We start from the raw sequence: 13575 nt of genomic DNA, 5'->3' as shown, positions 1-13575 counted from the left end.
TTCTGTAAAAGGAGCGGTGGCGCGGCCGCGGGTATTCCAGCCAGCTCTCCCACAAGACTGATGTCCCGCCGGCGGGCAATAAATCACGCACGGGGCACTCGCGGCCGCGACAACAATGATGGCGCACGCACTGTGCGCGGACCGACCCGCTCAACATTTATAACGATAGCCGCTGCTCGCTGTTCGCTGCTCGGCGGCTTCCGCACCGCACCGCTGCCGCGTGACGCAACCCAGGCCGGCGCCCCTGACAGATGTGCGATCGGCCGCATTTTTAGCTTCGCCTGCCTCCTCCCCCCTTCCCTCTCCCATTATAGGAAAGTTGATTTAAAATGCAAAAATTCCTCGCTGATTTATGTCCTACTGCCGTAATGGCTTTGCAGGGAGAATGGCAGAGCACTCGTGATTAATCAGGAGCGCGCATCGCGCTGCGGCATTTACACGAGCGGTTTTTGCAGCTCAGGCAGACCGCATAGGTTGCTGGGAAGCCAGCACACCTTTGCTCTGAGACCCTTCGCTGTGTAATGGCTGTGTCGATGTGCCGCGGCATAGTAGGAGTCGTCACACGGGGACCAAAACCTCCGTTGAAAAAAAGCAAAGAAAGACCTTAGCCGCGGTTAATTTTTGAAAAATCAAAATCTTTCTAAAAACAAACAAGTTCTCCACCAACGCCTTACAGTGTATGGAGGATGGATTAATGCCTGAAATTATCACCATGTCGAAATAAGAAAACCGCTGAAAGTCTAAATCAAGAGTTGTGGTGTGATTCATCTTCATGACTAGAACATTACGAGCGTTCAGCTCTATCTCATTAACATACAGCAGGTGTAATAGACAAATATTAGATGACCCATTCAGCTATTTTACTGATAGTATCAGGTGCCTTAATCAATGTGCAGCTACTCACAGACGTCCAGTATAATTATCAAATGGTTCAAATGGCTCTGAGCACTATGGGACTTAACTTCTGAGGTCATCAGTCCCCTAGAACTTAGAACTACTTAAACCTAACTAACCTAAGGACATCACACACATCCATGCCCGAGGCAGGATTCGAACTTCCAACCGTAGCGATCAGGTGGTTCCATACTGAAGCGCCTAGAACCGCACGGCCACACCGGCCGGCTAAAATGTTCAAATGTGTGTGAAATCTTATGGGACTTAACTGCTAAGGTCATCAGTCCCTAAGCTTACACACTACCTAACCTAAATTATCCTAAGGACGAACACTCACACCTATGCCCGAGGGAGGAATCGAACCTCCGTCGGGACCAGCCGCACAGTCCATGACTGCAGCGCCGAGACCGCTCGGCAGTTCCACGCGGCAGCTATAATTATCGTATGACAGCGAAAATTGACAGATATTCTAACGCGTTAATGCGGAACCGATTTACGCTGGGAAAATATTAGTTGCAATTTTGTCCATCAATTGCAAATCTGAAGCTGTGAATGGAAAAATTACATAAAGAAATGCTTCCGTACGTAATGGATCAGGAGCAGTACATAGGCAGACAATATCAAATAAGTGATTAAGGCATGTTGTTGATTTTATTATTAACCACCCGTTACACAATTTTTTTTTCATTGTGAGCACCGGAGACGTTGACGAGATGCTGTACAGCGCCAGCTCTGGACCTGGTGGCCAAAATTGGAACTATTTTATTTTATTTTATTGTATTTTATTTGTTTTTTTTTTTTTTTTTGTTTGCGAGCGTAAATCTGTTCCGCATTAACACATTAGCATATCTATCAAGTTTCGCTGCCATATCATTATTACAGCCCACTCAGGATCTCAGCGAGTAGCTGCATTTTAATTATAACCACCTGGTAAATTTTTGGGTTTTGATAATCCATTCGTCAGTATTATTGGTGGTGTCTAATTCACACGAGCGATTTAGAAATTATATATTTTCTTTTTCAGTCACACTACAAGCAAAACATATGACAATAATGAATATAAACTCATTACAGTGTACCTACATAAGAAGTGTTATCAGACATTTTTTGGACTACCTCTCCATCATTCGAACAGGCGTCAGAAGGGTCAACGATCCTGGTACCGACGACCACTCGTCGTGTCATCCTCAGGCTATAGGCGTAACTGGATACAGACATGGAGGAGCATGTGGTCAGCACAGCGCTCTCCTAGCCATTGTCAGTTTCGTGATTGCCGGCCGCGGTGGTCTAGCGGTTCTAGACGCTACAGTCTGGAACCGCGCGACTGCTACGGTCGCAGGTTCGAATCCTGCCTCGGACATGGATGTGTGTGATGTACTTAGGTTAGTTAGGTTTAAGTAGTTCTAAGTTCTAGGGGACTGATGACCACAGATGTCCCATAGTGCTCAGAGCCATTTGAACAATTTGATGTTTCGTGACTGGAGCCGCTACTTCTCAGTTGGTCTCACAACGGCTGAGTGCACCTCACTTGCCAACAGTGCTCGGCAGAACCTGACGGACATCCATGCGAGTTCTAGCCTAGCCCGACAACGCATAACTTGGGTGATCTGAATGTTTTCATTTGTCCAGTCATCTATGACTAAGTTAAAATATAAATCTCTCATTAATAAATATATGAATAGAAGTTCTTATCATCTGACTGGTGACTATGCAATAATGGTCACTTGTGCAGTAAAACAAGAATGTGCAGCTAACGTCCTGGCGTAAAATGTACGCTCAAACCTCTGAATTCTCCTGATTTGTCTGCCATATAGCTACTTAGCACCACGCTAATAAAACAGCGGAATAGGTTATCCAATAATAGCATGTTAACTAAATGAAGATGTGTGCGATTTCAGTCTTTCTCGGCGTATTCCACTGATGAATTCTTCTCGAATTATCAGCCTAGTGGTGGCGTCGTCTTGTAGCAACGTTTCAATATATTTTAAGAAGTACAAAGGCGACTAGCATTATATTTAACGGGACTGTTTAAACAGCAGATCCGTATAAGACAAATTCAGTCGTATAATGATTTTTGTATATGTAATCATAAATTACAGGATAAAAAATATAGTACGCTTGGTTTTTTTCAGCAAGTATTGTTGTTTACACGACGCCCGTAAGTTTACTCCCCTCTCCTATCGAGACTAGCGAAAACATCACGTATCGCTTGTTTAGGTGGTGGGAAGAAATGAAGTGGCGTAAACATCACGTATCGCTTGTTTAGGTGGTGGGAAGAAATGAATCTACATGATTAATACTTAGAGTAAATCGACAAAATCTCGGAGGTTGTTCAGGACCATTTTTTGAATAACGTGGTTCGGGCAAACGATGACTCGTTAGAAATTGCATTTCATTCGATTTGTTACTGCCATTTATCTTTCAAATTGCATTGAACTGGAAATATCTGCAGAACACTGCAAATGTCAACAGTAAGCAATGTAAACAGATTTGAGCCGTTCACTCAAGCTACTACCTGTTTACGATTGTTATTCTCACATCACTCTTCCCCCTCAGGCTTGCATTCAATACTGCTCTGGTTTGTTTTTCCAGTAGCATTAGCTGTACGTTAAAAGTGATGGACAGGAGTGTGGACAGCTTCACTGAAGTAGAGTTGGCGGATATCGATCCGTGTATGGATTCAATGAAGACAACGTACGTGAGACAGGCACAGCGGCGTTATGCTGAGCTGTTCTCGCAGTGACGTCAATCAGATCTCAGTTCTTTAGCGGCTGATGTTGTTGCAGTAGTCTGTGTTTAAGTGATTGCGTATTATATGCCCTTTTGCTGTTGTGGAAGCAATTTTGCAGAACGAAATGTAATTGGCCCTTTTGCTGTTGTGGAAGCATTTTTGCAGAATGAAATGTAATTGTGACAACAAAACGAGTACTAATCTGCAACGAGCTAGTGGAGAACAGGTGAACTATACCACAATACTGAAATAATATCCCTGAAAGAACTACAAAATTTTACAAAATGGGATTAGTTTTTAGCCTTCCGATCGCTGTTTATTTGAAAATGGCCGGTTTCTGGCGTATACAGTAAATGTTAGTTCTATTAGGACAGGTTACTCTGTAACTAAGACGTATCATCTGAAAATCATACGGGTTATTTTGAAATAAACAGCGATCGGCAGCCAAAACATAACCCTGAATGAATTATTCAGTGCCGGCCGCGGTGGACGAGAGGTTCTAGCTGCTTCAGTCCGGAGCCGCGCGACTGCTACGGCCGCAGGTTCGAATCCCGCCTGTATGTGTGTTATGTCCTTAGGTTAGTTAGGTTTAAGTAGTTTTAAGTTCTAGGGGACTGATGACCTCAGATGTTAAGTACCCTAGTGCTTAGAGCCAATTGAACCATTTTTTGAATTATTCAGTCTGCAGCGGGGTGTGCGTTGACATGAAACTTTCTGGCAGTTTGAAACTGTGAACCGGACAAGGACTCGAATCCAAGACCTCTGTGATTTGCGGGCAAGTGCTCTACCGACTGAACTACGTAAGCACGTTTCACGACCCGTCTTCACAGCTGTACTTACGACAGTACCTCATCTCCTACCTTACAAATTTCACAGAAGTTGCTTTTCGAAACTTGCAAGATTACCAAGCCCGGAAGAAAGAATATTGCGAAGACATAGCGTAGCCACAGACCGCGAGGTGTTTCTAGATTACGTTCTGGAAACATTCCCCAGGCTGTCGCTAATCAGTGCGTCGTGGGTCGTACTTGGATAGGTCGGTAGAAGACTTGGCAGTGGAAAGGAAAGGTCCGGGTTTCGAGTCCCGATACAGGGTTTTAACCTGGTAGCAACTTTCAAAAACAGCACATGTTACATGAATAAGAATCTTGGAAAACTCCGTTGTAAATATATCCTGTTCTGACAAACTCTCCGAAATTTTGAGAGGTATAGTTGTGTGAGCGAGTACCCGCCAGGGTAGCCGAGAGCGCTAACGTCCTGCTTCCTGGACTCGGGTAGGCGCGCCGGCCCCGAATCGAATCCGCATGCCGGATTAACGACGAGGGCCGGTGTGCTGGCCAGCCTGGATGTGGTTTTTAGGCGGTTTTCCACATTCCTCTAGTTGAATACCGGGCTCGTCCCCACGTCCCGCCTCAGTTACCTGACTCGCAGACATTTGAAACACATCCGCACTTTTCCGGGATTTACACTAGACGCAGACCGATGGGGTACTCTGATTCGGTTCCGGGGGCGGAGAGGGAGGGGGGAGGACGGGGTGGTGGCAGGAAAGCCAGCCGGCCACCCCTTAAAATTAACATGCCAAATCCGACTTAACTACGCCAACCCCGCGCACAATGCGGGACAGCGGCGCAAGCAATAGATAGATAGATAGATAGATATTTGTGTGAACTAGTGACTAAGTACCGAAATAGCCAGAACAGGGTTACAGAGGTCTGGGTTCTGATCCTGAGTGAATCCTAGCACATTTATATGTCATTTATCGCTTCATTGATGTTTTTAATGTAAAAATGCACCATGCACCGTGGTCGAGTCCACATTAGACTCTAGGTCCCTTTACAACAGCCTGAGTAAGTTAGGTCGAGAAATGGAGAAAGGAAAATCCAAATAATACAGGAGCTAACCTAGCAAAGCCGTGATGTTGAAACTATTTTTCTGGTTGTTTGTGGCATTTTCAAGATTTTGGTTCTGTGTTAGAGCAAGTGCATTTCATTGCACGATAGTAGTGCAATAATTTTGCTTGCAGAATCAACCAAGAAGGTGGTAACTGGGCCTGAGGTGGAGATGGAAGCTGCATTGTCGGTACAGAGAGCTGCGGTTGCATATCTGGCAGCATCACGACCATCTGTCTCGGACAGTGACAGAATGGGGCCAGCACCTGCGGTTAGAGGGCAAGCGGCAGACGAGCTGTTGAGGTGCGGCCCGGCGTGGCGGCAGCGGCGGAGTCACTTAATTGGAGCACTGAAACTAAAAGTGATGATTGCCCCGGCGGCCTGTGTTGCCTAACGAGTTTCGCCACCAGAGCACAGTTCCCAGGGCGACGAACAATGGAGAGACACAATGCGCGGGTCTCTCTCATGCTTGTTGTATAATTCAGGCAGAGCCGCTAACACCGGCCGGCGTATTCATGAAGCGATGCGGCGGCCCGCCTCGCGGGTCGCGACCGCCGCTATTACTGTGCCCCTGCCCCTGTCCGCCGGTGTCGGTGCGAGGCACGTGGGGCCGGCCAGGAAGCGCATTTGCAATTTTGCGAAACCGCTAGCTACGAAATAGCGAGTCTCTTTGTTGACAAACTTCCATCCGCATTAGGACGTAATTCCCACGGGCAACCATGTGATCTGGGTCAATAGCATTCCGGTTACGATACGCATTTGTGGAGCGACCAGCCCGAAATCGGAGGAGGCGATCTCTAGTTGCGGCAGTTTCCGTTTACGTCCGCGTGGCTGCCAGGTGCTGTATGATGTGGTTCCCAAGGCATATGTATCTGTCTTCTAGAGGCGATACAGACCTACAGCTGGAGGGTGGCAACACTCATCCTGCTTCACATGACTGCTTACGTCAATGAATATGCAAATGTCGCCTTCCTTCTTTGCCCCCTTCTCTGCTATGTGTCTTTCCGGTGGTTGCTCGTTCTACTTCAGCACGTACACTATCCGTAATGAGATTAGCAATCACGTGTGCGTCGTACTGACACATGGGCAGGCTTTATTCACAACATTGGGGAATGAAGTACAGTTCGTTTCTGCAAAACTTCTTTCTTTCGATTTATGACTGATACGGTAGCATGTGTCACAGATGTAGCCCAAAAAGTGGGACTTAGGTTTTAAGAGAGCATGTACAATTCCGTAAATGCGTTTTATGCAGTCTGGGAGTGATCTGCAAGAAAACTTCAACAGTCAAGATTGCTAAAAAAAAAGAAAAGCATTTTATTGGATGACCAGTTTCGACAGTGTTATGCTGTCATCATCTGACCCGCCAGGTTAGCCGAGAGCGCTAATGCGCTGCTTCCTGGACTTGGGTAGGCGCGCCGGCCCCGGATCGAATCCCTCGCCGGATTAACGATGAGGGCCGGTGTGCTGGTCAGCCTGTATGTAGTTTTTAGGCGGTTTTCCACACCCCTCTAGGTGAATACCGGGCTGGTCCCCACGTCCCACTTCAGTTACACGACTCACAGACGTTTGAAACACATCTGCAATTTTCCATGATTTACACTAGACGCAGACAGATGGGGTACTCTGATTCCGTCCCGGGGGGTACGGGGCAGCGGCAGGAGGGGCATCCCTTCAAATTAACATGCTAAATCCGATTTAACCACGTCCACGCCGCGCACAATGCGGGTAAAGGCACAAGCGATAGATAGATAGAATGCTGTCATCATCCGATCTTATGCATTCGAATTCTTACAACATATGAGTCATCATTGTTAAATGTCGCTTCATACTATTATTAAAACTGCTGCTATCTGATTGTCAGCCTCATCTCATTTTTAAATGACGATGTTCTAATAAATTTCATGTGGCTCAATAGCCGTCTGCGTTTTTCAGTTGGAAGACACTTAGACAACTTACGTGTTTCTAGTCTACGATAGTTGTCCAATTGTAGACAGACCAACAGTTTAACATGGAATCGGAACTAAGTGTCATTCCTGTCACCTCCTCACGTTGCTGAGATGTGATTTCAGAAGTTAAAAATTTCGGTGGCCCGACTGAAATTCGATACCGCGACCTTTCGGCTTCCAGACACACACTTTACCGCTTCACCAGACGTGTCATGATGTTCTAAATATCTATCACTATGTTAACCACAGTAACAAGAAGCATGTGGTAGTTTTCTGTCTGTTGCCTTAACTCTAAAAACCCACTTTCGTCTCTCTGTCATCAGTATTTCATATCAGCTACGGACACCGAATGTAGTCATTCTTCGGTGGTCACCGCAGTTTACAGGGGGAAGTACGTTAGTCATTGACTGAATACAGCGGAAATCAATGAAAAATTAAGTATTCTGTTGGTCAACCAGACAAAAAGTACATTATTGAAGTATGGTAAATTGAAAAAAGAACAGTTACTAAAATTATTTATATTTCAAAATGGCCTTATCGTCATCTTCCAGTCTACCACTGACAATTTTTTAGCTAGAATACCACGAACTTAGTGATGGATTCCTAATTTTCGAAAGGGATTCAGTGTTCATGACAGAAGTCCCAGCCATCCGTGTAAAACCAAGAGTAGCCCCTGCTAGCGGATGAATCAGATGACTTCGTTAGTGGTGGAACAACATCGTGGTCTTCGCAGGGTAGTGGTAGCGAACAGTTTTCCCTATCTATCATCGATTGCCTTGCATTCTAAAATGCTGAACTAATGATTATGTAACTAATTGATGTTAAGGTGTGAAAAAGTCTGGAGTAGAGACACAACAAATGATCGGAAATTTCAGCATGCCGACGGTCACTGATTCTAAAATGTGAGATCTGCGTCACAAAAAAACATACAGTACCATCATTTGGCGGCGTTAACGAGCTGTAGAACCGAACCTATCCGGAAAGTAAGAACAGTTTTGCTTGTTTATGTAACCTACAACATGAAAATGGCTAGCATCTGCCGTTCAAAGCTTGCCTAACATCGTCCACGTATATGATCGTCTTCATTTGTTGGTTACGCCAGTGACTGTTTTCCTTCTGTGGCAACAAGAAATCGAGGATGTGATGAATGTCCTTTCCGGATAATCTTACAACCCACCCAGGAATCGAACCCAAGCCTCCGGAATGGCAAACCGGCTGGCTTTCCACTCAGCCACTAAACTAAACTGAATTAAACTCCGTCTGAACAGGCCTTGTAAGGCCCAACGGTACCGACAGGCCGCCGTGACATCTTCGGCCCACAGGCGTCACTGGATGATGACATGGTGGGGCATGGGATCAGCACCCGCTCTCCCGGCTGTATGTCAGTTTACGAGACAGGAGCCGCTACTTCTCAATCAACTTGCCTCCCAAGGGCTGCGTGTACCGCGCTTGCCAACAGCGCTCGGCATATCGGATGGTCACCCATCCAAGTGCTAGCCCATCCCGACAGTGCTTAACTTCGGTGATCTGACGGGAGCCGGTGCTACCACAGCGGCAAGGCCGTTGGCCCACTCAGCTACGGTGGAGGACAAAACACGTAATATTTAAGTTTTAAAAAAAAAATGTGCATAAGTGATCAATGTATGTTTCGTATTTTTCTCTTTCGATCTGTTACCTTATCGTTTTACTGCATCAGGCCTAATTCAGGTCGTCAGTCAGAAGTGGATGAGTTAAACATCTGAACTGAAACCGTCGTAGTCAGTCGCCTCCACCAGTCCTACAAGTTTGTAACGAGAATTCCGAACATCCTGTACATCTAACGTAATATTAAAATCAATAAATCTTCGATCAGTAACATTCGTCTGATAGAGTACACAGCGACAAGGAAATGAGTTTTGCTGCAGCAGATTCATGCTGGAGGGGAGGGGCAGGTGAGTGTTTCACCTCCAGCAGGAAGCTACACTTGGAACGTACGGTCAGCCGTAACGAGACACCGGTTTCCAACTGGGTGGCTCGAACAGCAGTTCCAGCTCAAGCCATTAGGCGGCGACGAGAGCTTTTGTTATGAGAAGAAAGTCTCACGGGAAGATCGCCAGCTGCTGCAAATACGGAGAATGCCCCTACTCGGTGAGAAGCGTTTTATCGCCTTTCAGAAGCCCTCTCTGTGGAGGAACGAGATTTAATGTTTCTCGAAAGTGCACTCATTAATTTCAATGCCTAGACGTCTGAAACGCGAAAAACAATTGTTAAGTGCTGTCCGGAATGCACAATGGCTGGAAGAAAGCAGTATTCCCGGCGCAGCCACGCGGACCCCGCACTCTGCACCCGGCACGTCGCCAGTAAACTCTTATTTGGGTCTGCGGGCGTCCGTTCAGCCGTAATTTGTAGTCATTACAGTCAGCAAAAGCAGCTCGGACGAACTCTGCTCGGCAACATTCCTGCAGCTGAACCGTTTACGAGTTTGTATCGAGTTGCAGATAACTGCACTGCACGTGACAATATTTATCTTCTCCAGACTGTTGTCTAGGTACAGCTCAAGTGGAACACATACACGTTTACGATCTAACCTGTGTGTACGTGAACTTACTGTGAGAAATCGCTGCAAAACAATACACAAGTAGCCACACGTTGTGACAGATGAATAAAGAAATCTTGCGACAGGGGAGTAAAAACTATTTTGAAGTTTATTTCACGAAAAAAAAACGAGTTCAGAAGCGAAGACAGTGTTGGAGCATGCCTGCAGGATTTTTCATTTTGGTAGTTGTTAAAGATATTTTGGATTTGGTTGCGCTTCAGCAACAGCTAGAATCAAAAGCAGCCGACCAGTTGCAACAAAAGATGGTTTTATTCAACCTTTGACACTGATTTCTACAAATGTAAACCCCGTCCTCTCATGAAATGTATGTAACTAAAATTTCACATTACAAAAACACCAAATAATGAAGCGTTCTGATATTTGTCCAAAGAAAATATGGTGTCAGTGCTCAACATTGTATACTTTATTAAACATGGTGGCCCCTATGATCAGGGCTTGTCAAGTACCTAAAAATGAAACCAATCAAATAAAACATCAGTTCACGTTATGGGCTGAAAGAATTTCCTTGATTGAAACTGTCACGGTCATCTAGAGTGTATCTCCTTAAAAGGAACACACGGATTGTTGCGAAGTGGTTTTGAGTTTCAACTCTCCCTGACAGCGAAGTTACTGTAGTTCCAGATCAACAGACTTCAATGCGGCAGGGTCATGGCTACTTAAAGCTATTATTCCGAGTAGTCTCAACCAAAATGCCAAACACCGTCAGCAAAGGTGCGATGGCGGAGACATTGTTTCGTATAAAGGACAGTGTTAAGAACTTTGCCATCCTGAGTTAGGATTCTCGTTTCTCTGTTTCATGTAGTTTTCTGGTTAAGAAAGTGTTGAACAATTTCTCGGAATGTATTAAAACATCCACAGACTTAACAGAAACCTCCTTTTTCCTTCATTATCTACGGAAAAGAAAGTTGAATTGTGGAAAAAATCGAGGACGAGAAAAACAGAAGCATCTTGAATCTTGTGCTACAAGAGGACATAAGTGAACAGATAAAAGAAGAAACAAAAGAGATTCGGAAAGAGTGGGTGACAAAATAAAGTTTACGATCAATCCTTAAAATAAAGATGTTTGGTGATAAGACATCACGGAAAATTTATCTTCACCCTAGGTAAAAACTGTCGAGCAAAAGGTAGCAGTATTGAGAATACATAATTGAGTTTGTTCTGTGTAACGGGTATGTAGAGATGTAACGATGAATACAACATTGATAAACATGGAAAAATGCATCAGCCAAGTGAAAATTCTCCGAGTATAATTTAATAAAAAGAAAATAGATTAGTCAGATAGACTAGAAATATTAGAGAGAAGGATCATGAGCAAAATTTTGGGTCCAATAAAGAATACACAACCCTGGAAATTGAGAAACATCTGTAAAATATGACAAAATGTAGAAAAAAGTAACAGAAACAATATGAAAAGGAATGGCGTTTTTTGGGCATTAAACGGAATTAATAACAGCAGATTGAAAACAACAATTCTTCAACTACTAATGCAAAAAGAAATTAATAACAAGCTGATTCCGAGAAGTTAGAAATATTTAGTAATGATCACAAAAGCAGAAGATGCAGCAGAAATAGGTATTTGCAGAAGAAAGTTCTTAAATTTGAAACAACTCTAAGGCAGAAGCAATAAAAGAAGAAGTGTGAAGCTGTCTGAGGAAAGACAAGAGAGAGACTGGGGAAAAGTTTAAAGTATATCGAAAGCGAAGAAAAAAAGCGGATAAAGAACTGAAGTTGTGACGTTGTTCCTTGTTGGCTAAAACGGAAGAAAAAGATATGGGAGTCTTTACGGAATAGCTTTTGCTTTCACTTTAGCAGTCGTTCGTGTCGCCGAGCATAAAAGAGTGACATTTGGGACGGGAGGTGTATTATAAGTCACTACGGCCATCAGCCACTGTGCATAGGTGTCATTTCTGAAGACACGCATTTGTAACTGTCGAGATTCACTGCGGTTTCTGTCTATATTTTACGCTTGCAGTATGTGAACAGAGAAACCAGGGACCAACATAAGCAAGAAAAAGACCTCTCGGGTCGTTGTTTTCGGCTGACGGGATGAAGGACAGAGCGACATTTTCCCCCATCGTCAGTATAGACTCTCCAAGAGGAAACGAGTCTGTTGGCAGGCGAGGTCGCAGTAACAGGTGGTACAGGTATAACAGGCCGACGACAATGCTGCAATGAGCGATGTCCGATTGGCAGAAAACAAGAGCGGGCGCAGGCGCGTCTGTCGCGGCCGGTGCTTTACGGGCGAGGTCTGATCTGTGTGCGGACGCCGCGTCGTCGGAAACGTGGTCCGTGTTCCACATCCGCGGCAAGTGTCCTCCCGCCGCAAAAAGAGCCTGAGAGCGCTCCCCACATGGCCGCGACACACCGCGGAGCAGCCAGTCGGGAAGCAAATTGCATCGTCTCGTTATCGCTTCTTGCTGCTGTGTCGCAAGAACAGCACGGCGTGGAAAAATCACAGTGGATGGCGCACGCCGTTCTCTGCAAGAATGGTCGAGCGGGAAGAGAGTGCGTGAACGTTCGCGACGTCAAAATCTTGTACGGTCGTGTGTCTAATTACTTAAAGTTAAACATATCAGGGTCGATCATTTGCACTGAGACCTATATTAATTCGTTGTTAATTCATATCGAAAACGAAAAACGACAACTTTTCTACTCACGCGCCGTTTGTATCGGTGGTGTTTGCACCTTTGGCTCAGTATAAAATTTCCTATAAGCAGTTATATCCGTCTATACACGAATGCTTTTGTTTGTCTCACAAATTTGAGATGAGACCCTCTACTACCTAGAAAGTATTTTTTTTTTTTGAGTCATTAGTGTAAAGTCGACTTATCTTAGAACAAACATTAAGGAAAGACAAACCTACGTTTCTAGCATTTGTAGACTTAGTGAAAGCTTTTGACAATGTTGACTGGAATACTCTCTTTCAAATTCTAAAGGTGGCAGGGGTAAAATACAGGGAGCGAAAGGCTATTTACAATTTGTACAGAAACCAGATGGCAGTTATGAAGAGTCGAGGGGCATGAAAGGGAAGCAGTGGTTGGGAAGGGAGTGAGACAGGGTTGTAGCTTCTCCCCGATGTTATTCAATCACATATTTAGCAAGCAGTAAAGGAAATAAAAGAAAAATTCGGAGTAGGTATTAAAATCCATGGCGAAGAAATAAAAAATTGAGGTTCGCCGATGACATTGTAATTCTGTCAGAGACAGCAAAGGACTTGGAAGAGCAGTTGAATGGAATGGACAGTGTCTTGAAAGGAGGATATAAGATGAACATCAACAAAAGCCAAAGGAGGATAATGGAATGTAGTCGAATTAAGTCGGGTGATGCTGAGGGAATTAGATTGGGAAATGAGACACTTAAAGTAGTAAAGGAGTTTTGCTATTTGGGGAGCAAAATGGTCGAAGTAGAGATGATATAAAATGTAGACTGGCAATGCAAGGAAAGCGTTTCTGAAGTAGAGGAATTTGTTAACATCGAGTATAGATTTAAGTGTGAGGAAGTCGTTTCTGATGGTATTTGTAT

The 13575-nt window shown here is 44.6% G+C and overlaps 1 pseudogene; it reads right to left on the bottom strand.

Moving 5' to 3' along the window:
- Positions 1-8907: 8907 nt before the first annotated feature.
- LOC124778766 lies at positions 8908-9025 on the bottom strand (annotated as a pseudogene).
- Positions 9026-13575: the final 4550 nt, after the last annotated feature.

This window comes from Schistocerca piceifrons, chromosome 2 (genome assembly GCF_021461385.2).
Source record: "Schistocerca piceifrons isolate TAMUIC-IGC-003096 chromosome 2, iqSchPice1.1, whole genome shotgun sequence".
NCBI lineage: Eukaryota > Metazoa > Arthropoda > Insecta > Orthoptera > Acrididae > Schistocerca > Schistocerca piceifrons.
Note: the sequence above shows the minus strand (reverse complement) of the source record. Positions and strands in the feature narration are given on the sequence as shown.